Source organism: Cydia splendana, unplaced genomic scaffold, assembly GCF_910591565.1.
Source record: "Cydia splendana unplaced genomic scaffold, ilCydSple1.2 scaffold_49_ctg1, whole genome shotgun sequence".
Classification (NCBI taxonomy): domain Eukaryota; kingdom Metazoa; phylum Arthropoda; class Insecta; order Lepidoptera; family Tortricidae; genus Cydia; species Cydia splendana.
The window spans coordinates 436,801-445,091 of NW_026946892.1; the positions used below are offsets into that span (position 1 = coordinate 436,801).

At 38.7% G+C, this 8,291-nt stretch overlaps 1 long non-coding RNA gene across 1 annotated transcript; it reads left to right on the top strand.

Annotated features, from left to right (window-relative positions):
• The first annotated feature begins 5,939 nt into the window (after positions 1–5,939).
• On the top strand, positions 5,940–7,663 carry LOC134805698 (uncharacterized). The gene is made up of 3 exons (XR_010146368.1): positions 5,940–6,106; positions 6,957–7,173; positions 7,549–7,663. It is a non-coding gene; the product is annotated as an uncharacterized LOC134805698 (long non-coding RNA).
• Positions 7,664–8,291: the final 628 nt, after the last annotated feature.

Genomic DNA, 8,291 nt, shown 5'->3' on the forward strand with positions numbered 1-8,291 from the left:
GTCGCAGAAGATGGCGGCGACCTGTCGCGAGTCTTCCAGGTGCCCTAACACTCTCCCTACCACGTCCCGCACGGCATCTGATGTTGAGCGACCAGGCTGGTACGCATATTGCTGGCTATTTAATAATCTGTTAGATGTAAAATGATGCATTAATCTATTACTAAGTAGTCGCTCAAATATTTTTGAGATGATAGGAACGAGTGATATTGGTCTATAAGACTTAGGTAGACATAATTCGCCCTTGCCTTTGTATATAGGTTGAATTTTAATTAATTTTAAAATGTAAGGATAGATACCCGCATTGGCGCATTCGTTAAATAATGAAAGGAATAGTGATAAGGCTAATGGAGACAAACTATCTATAATATGCGTAGACATATCATGAATATCTTTTGAGGTTTTTCTTTTAATTTTTTTACAGGTTGAAATCATTTCACTTAAGGTGAATGGAGTAAAAATAAGTTGAGTGGGGGAGATTCATCTAAATAATTTGATAGGTATTGAAGCGCAGTGGGGATGCAAGGTTTCGCGTTGTTTACGTTAGCTCCAACATAGTACCTGTTTAGCATAGTCTAATAAAACATGGTCTTCCATTCCCAGAGTGACACGGGGCTACGTCACAACAACATGGCCGCTATATATAGCGCTATCGCATATTATCATATAGCGCTGTCGCATGATGACGTAAGCCCGTGTCAGTTAGGTGACCTAGAAAAGACGGGAATGGAGTACCAGGCGGAGTATATTATTATACCATGCTGTTTAGTAGTGCAGCGGCCGAGGCGGCACGTGCGCTCGCGCAGTCCCCCGCCGACTTGCTAACAAGAATATCGATCGCACGGTTACTATTTTTATTATTTCTACACGTTTCCTCTGATATCACTTTCCATATATTGCGGCACATATTATCACTACTTTTAGAAATTTGGTCGTTTATATAGCTTCTTCTACAGTTTTTTAATAATGCCCAGTATGAGGGTTCCGCCTTTATAAGCTCAGACAGCGACTCAGCGTCATCAGGGTTTCGGGAAAGATTGATCTTCAATTTACTAATGTATTTGCGTTTAGTTCTTATGAGGTCAGTGACCCACACATCGTTTGATACTTTTGCAGGGTGATATTTAATTGGAAAATATACATCAAAATAATGTTTTACGGTATTTATTACAGATTCCATTCTTGCATTTGGACAGTTAGATTTTTTTAAGATTGAGAGCCAGTCGTACATATCTAGGCTACGAGAAAATTCTTGATTTTTACAATGTGAAAAATGTCTTTTTAATATGTGAGAATTAAATGTCCCTTCCTTAATTATTTTAACACTAATTTTAACAGATAAATGGTCAGATAAATTCATGTCATTACAGTGCATATGAGTTATGTCAGACTTAACTATATTAGAGTAAACGTGGTCAATACACGTTTTCGAGGTACTCGTTATCCTCGTTGGTACGTTGTTGAGGCTCTTAAATCCACACAATTTAATAGTATCATATAAATTATTAGTATTGCTGCAATTTGATAATAAATCAATATTTATGTCACCCAAAATCATTACTTTACTATTTTTAATAGCAGTTAAATTTAATAATTCATTAAGTTTAGATAAATATAAGTTTATGTCACCATTGGGTGGTCTATAAATACATACTACGATTAGGTCATTATAAATAAAACAACAATGTATTATTTCAGTGGTAATCAGTAATGTAATACAATAGGTACAGATATTATTTTCACAGCTCTTGTTTACAATGTGAGCGATAAATTCATTCACAATTCATTCAGTAAGCAATCTTTGAACCTTAGCATGATAAGGTATGTGTCCTTGTAAAACCTTGGAAAAACTGTGCGACAGGGACCTGAGGGACCGAGCGCTAAAGAACATAGCGATGCACAACAACCAGCACGCGTACAGCTCAGGTAAATCTACGAAATCGGCTCTACACATGGTTGTAAGCCGCATTGAGAGAGCCATCCACGGCAAAGAAATGTGCCTCGGCACTTTCATTGACATAGAGGGCGCTTTTGACAAGACTCACTTTTCCAGTATAGGGAACGCCTTGGAAAGCCACGGCGCTGAACCCGGACTAATAAAATGGATCATGAACATGGACAATAAGGTATGTAGGTGAACCGCAGGCCGTAGCGGCGGTGCGAGGATGCCTTCAAGGGGGAGTTCTGTCACCTCTGTTGTGGAACCTAGTAGTCAACAACCTCATAACCAAACTGAACGAGGAACACTTCTACACAATAGGCTACGCTGATGATCTGGCAATATTAATATCAGGAAAATTTGCCAGTACAATATGCGAACTCACCCAGGCAGCTCTTCGGATCGTAGAACGCTGGTGTAGAGAATTTGACCTATCAGTTAACCCCACCAAAATAGAAATGGTAATGTTCACCAATAAAAGGACACTTGGCTACTTTACCAGACCAACACATTTCCAGACTGAGCTACAGCTGACCGATGAAGTTAAATACTTAGGACTAACGCTCGACAGTAAACTCAACTGGAACAATCACATCAACAAACACATAGACAAGGCGGGAGTAGTCTTCTGGCAGTGCAGAAGGATGATTGGTAAGAGGTGGGAACTCAACCCGAAAATTACCCTTTGGCTCTATAAGACTATAATCCGCCCCCTACTCTGTTACGGTGCTCTGGTTTGGTGGCCAAGAACAAACCTAGGCAACGTACGAGACAAGCTACAAAGACTCCAGAGGCTCGCATGCGCGGCCACCACTGGCTGCACGAGGTCCACTCCGACTGCAGCCATGGAGGTCATGCTAAACCTTTCACTGCACCTACACATACAACAAGAGGCCAGTCTCTCAACGGTAAGGTTACGAACCCTCAATATATGGTCTAACACCACAGGAGCTCTTCACACAACATGCCTGGAAAAGGTATACAGCGAATTTCCAGTGCTCATGGCGGGCACGGATCGAATTCACAAACAAGCCATCTTTGACAAAAGGTACAAAATACAATTATTTGAGGACGACAACTATGAAGGACTCAATCCCCGGGAGCTGAGAATCTTCACTGATGGGTCTAAAACAGACAGCGGATCGGGCTCTGGAACCTTTTCAGAAGACCTGAACATGTCAATCACCACTCCGCTTCCTGCCCATAACTCGGTATTCCAGGCTGAGTGCATGGGCATCATTAACGCGGCGGCTGCAATCACTGCAAGGAAGGTAGTAGGATCCTCCATCCGCATACTCTCCGACAGTAGAGCAGTCTTAATGGCCCTAAAAAGCCATATAGTCACATCCAAACCTATACACGAATGCCACGAACGACTAATGGAGGTATGTCAGAACAATAAGATCACCTTACAATGGATCAAAGGACACAGTGGATCCCGAGGTAACAACGCCGCGGACGAGCTCGCCAGACAAGGATCGGGTGCGGGGGCGATTGGCCCGGAACCGATTCTCCCGATACCGTTTAGTGAGGTACGCTCAATGCTGCTGGCAGGCACAGGGAAACTACACACAGAACACTGGCTAAACCAAACTGGATGCAGAGAGGCCAAGCAAGCTATGCCTAGCATGAACGGCAAGCTCACAAGGGCGCTTTTTCAACTAGGAAAGGTTCGACTGAGTATGGTAACCAGTGTCATAACGGGTCATGGACTTTTTAACAAACATCTTTTATAACAGGTGTCACAGACAGTCCCCTATGCCGTGGATGCATGGAGAAAGAAGAAACAGCCTCTCACGTGGTGTTGGAATGCAGCGGATTGGCCCCATACAGGGCAAAACATCTCGGATCCCCGAGAGACCTCCCCGAGGTCCTACTCAACATCAAAGGTTTGGTGGGTTTCCTCGAGGAGCTGGGCTGGCAAGACTAGTCCACCCCCTATCACGCAAAATAGGCGCAAGACGTCGAGTTGCGGAAAATCGCCCGAACTACAATACAATACAATAACTCATTTTTTTTTACATTGTAGCATTTTCCTTGTTTTGCATGAAATTGCTGTTTAATATGAAAGTTTGAAATTTTATTATTTCATAAATATTGAAAAAGGCACAAACATTTTGGTAATAACTTATTATACGCTTATAAAGTATTATATAATTTTAATAAAATGTACACATCACTGATTTAAACTTTCAGGATTATTAAACATTATTAAATACTAAGGAGGAATGGGTACAAGGTAAAAAAGTGGCAACCCAGACGGAAGGCAAGAGGGAAACGTCCTGATGTCTCCAGACAGCCGGCATTTTTGCCGTATGTAAAAGGGGTAAAGGATAAAGTTGGCACAGTACTTGGAAAGTACTCTATAAAAACGGTGTACACTCCTTTATCCAAAGTTGCAGGGAGCCTAAGGTCACCGAAGGACGTTATTCCGTTCCAGTCACCTGGCGTTTATAAGATAGATTGCAGTTGTGGTAGTTCCTATGTCGGAGAAACAAAGCGCACCATAGCAGAAAGAGTTAAGGAACATATCGCAGCTGTCAAAAATCGTCAGGTGAACAAGTCTGCCGTGGCTGAGCATTTGCTGGAGTCAGGACCAAACCACTGGATTGAGCTGCATAACCCTAAAATCCTTTCCACGGATCGCCATTTCTACAGTAGAAAAGTGCGGGACGCCATTGAAATCAAAAAACATTGCAATTTCAATCGGGACGAGGGTTTTAAGATCTCATCCACATGGAATCCAGTCATTAGTAAATGTAAGCGGAAACGAATATCGACAGTCGATAAATCGAATATCGTTAGTGTTGTGTGTCGACAGAGTAACATCCCTAGTGCGCAAAACGTTCAAACTGATAAACAAGACCAAGTGCGGGTAGTTCGAAAAACTCGCGCGGCTAGAAAATGTTGATGTCAACTTGAGCCAGTCTTCTCCGAGACCACGGGGACAACGCCGTCCTCGAAACGTCGGAGGTAAATCTTAAAACTTAAATACGCGATTAAGTCCCGTTGTGCAATTTAATAAAATGTACACATATTAGTGAAATAGTATATTTGAATAATTAATGAAAAGGAGATCGTCGATTTTCTTAGGCGTTTGGGCCCACTCGCAAATTGAACGTATACATGTAAATCAAATAGATCAAGACTTTACAACTTTTAATCAAGACTTTACAACTTTTAATACTCTATTGATTTGTAACCTAAACTTCACTAGTAAATTCTCACACACTAGCGCTTGTCTGAGTACAAATCAATAAACAATTAAAATACACTAAAATTACAAAATCACTATGAACAAAACCAAATATTAATAAGTATATTGATTTATAATTTAAACTTCACTAGTACAATATTAAATACTAGCACTTGTCTGAACCACAAATCAATAAACAACACTAAAAGAATTAAAGTAATTAAACCCACTAAAATTAACATAATCTAAATGTACTTTAAAGTTAATCAAGTAAAACCCCACAACAAATTACACTATATTATGCTCCAATCCAAACTCTACCAGCATCATGAGATATACTAGCAAAATGTAAACCAGCGGGCTTAGCAAGGTTGTACGACAAGGTAGTTATCACGCAATAGGTGTGGATAAAACGGCTGTTATCGTCGGTTTTATCATCCATACTATGGTTGCAGACGATATATGGAGTTATCCACATTTGACAGCGGTAGATGATAGAAGACAATTTGCATAACATGGTCGTTGGATAAGATGTGGATAATTTGACAGATTGTCCCATTTTGACAGTTCAACTTAGTTAATTTTAACTACGTGCTTCTTAGATGACGATAAGCCTTGTCGTGAAAGCAAAAGTAGTGAATAATCATATTTTAAGGTATAAATTACAGGTAAATATCAGTTTTTCTATGATTATATTGAGAGTTATTAGTTACAATGTTCCGCTGTAAGTATATAATATTGTCAATATTTTCTTCGCAGGGAAGTCAAATTTTATTATTCCTACTCGCGGCTGCTGTTGAAGAAAAATATCGTAAACAGCTTTAAGAAACACTTGCAGCCCATTTGATATGACGGACGAAGAGTTTCGGCATATTTACAGAGTGCGTAAGGAGTGTGCAGTGCATTTACTTATGTGCCGAATTTAACGCCGAGCTTCAAAACGGTGATGGGTTACCTACCAAAACATCTCAAAGGTAAAGCTATAAAATTGCAGTGTTTCTTATAAAGTTAATATGTATTCTATGCATAGACCCTATTATATTTGAAATCATTGATTCTATGTAAAACAGACGTCTTAATGACAATGCTACTAAACTCTTCAATACTAGGTACCGGCCTCATTATTATATGTAAAAGTTAGTATGTTAAGATATCTGTTGTACAATCTCTTACTTATGCTACTAACCTACTAACAGAGGTTACTTAAGCTACTATTTACTTCAACATTCATATCCTAACCTCCAGGGGGAAAATCTACTTGACAAAATTAGATTTACAGTACCGGTCAATAACATATCACCTTTGTGTGTTTTTGTATGAACTTGTAGTAGGTTAGTTTGTAGATTTCATATTTTACTAGTCATTTTATATAAATATGCATGTTTTTCCAGAGATGAGACCTAGCTAGATTGATTTTTCGCCCCCGAAAACCCCCATATAGCAAATTTCATCGAAATCGTTGGAGCCGTTTCCGATATCCCCGAAATATATATACATATAAATAAATAAATATACAAGAATTGCTCGTTTAAAGGTAAAAGATATTATGAATACTGAAATACTGTGAAGTACAATAAGAGACTCAGCATATTACTAAAAAAGCTCTTTAAAAATAATGAAGTTGACCATACATTAAAACAAAAAACCTCTATGAAAAAATCATTAAGTACATAGACCAATTTTTCTCATCACTGGACAAGGAATACTACTAAACTACCTAAAGCTGTGGAAGTCACTCACAAATATAAAAAAAAGTTATACCGTAAAAGCATGGAGGTGATATATTATTGGCCGGTACTGTAATTAGGTACTTATTTGTTTTAGGTTCTAACAGTATACACCACACCAGCAGCACACCTACACCAGCAGCAGCAGCAGCAGCTGCTGGTGTGTAACAGTTACACCTGCTAGCTGATGGCAATTAACTACCAACGTGGGACTAGTCAAGATCATGGCTTGTCCATTGGAGCACTACTGACTGGATTGGCCACACTACTGTAAGCCTGAACCTCGAGCAGTTTGTAGATGCTGTAAACAGAAGGTAAGTTCTTTTGAGCACTGAATTAAGTATTAGACATAAAAAACTGTGACTTTCCACAAGGACTGTCTTAGTAACTTTTCCTTTTTTGAATAAGTATGAGTGCGGCTGTATTATGCATTGAGATATGTACCTACCCATTGTTTGATAGTTATGTATGATAAGTAGTTATCTCTGGGATATATAATCTGGGAATGCAATACTTATTAGGTTTAACTAAGGCACCTAGTTCTAATGTGCTGCCTTGTTTAATGGATATTATTCCTGGCGATTGTTTAGTATATATCTTGAGTGCACTAGACTGCACTCATGTGAAAATACTTACTCCATCGCTGCCACATGAACCTACTTTTACTTATTTTCTTCTTTTTCTTCCAGAAAACTTCTCGTGGATCAAGGGAAAAATTAGAGAAGACGCTCCTAAAAAACTTCCTAAGCATGCAAGCATGCACAAAACCGGCTCTTAATAAGCTTAATAAATACATATTTCGCCTATTACTATGTTTTACTATCACACAAATACCTACCTAATTTACCTATATTTCTATACAAGTAGAGACTAGTAACCATTTAAGACGGATAATCTTCACACAGAACACCATTCCCGGGCATGCTTCAATGTAGGTGTCACTTATTCTTATTTTTCATTTTAGCCTTATGCGTACAAAATTTGTGATATTATAGCTTCTAAATGTAAAATCCGACTCATATGCAGTATAGTACAATGAAAGCATAGGTAATAAAAACATTTTAGGCACGTTCTTACTTAAGAGGAAAGGGAGATGTTCGCTTCCGCTTCTCCATACAAACGTAGTCCTCATTTTCCTCTCTGGATATTGACATTATGGAAAATATTTTTACATAATTTAATGTATATTAACCATATAGCTATGCCCCTACGTTCGAATTTTTGATTATTGTAAAAATTAGGAGCGGAAGACAGATTACATACAAATTTTTAAATGCTTCTAACTCTTATAATAATTAAAAATTAAAAAAAAAGAACAAACGTAGGGGCATGGCTGTAGTTGATGTTGATATGATATACCTACAACAAATTGTATCAAAATATTTAATGTTATTATCCAGAGAGAAAAATGTGGACTACGTTTGTATGAAAA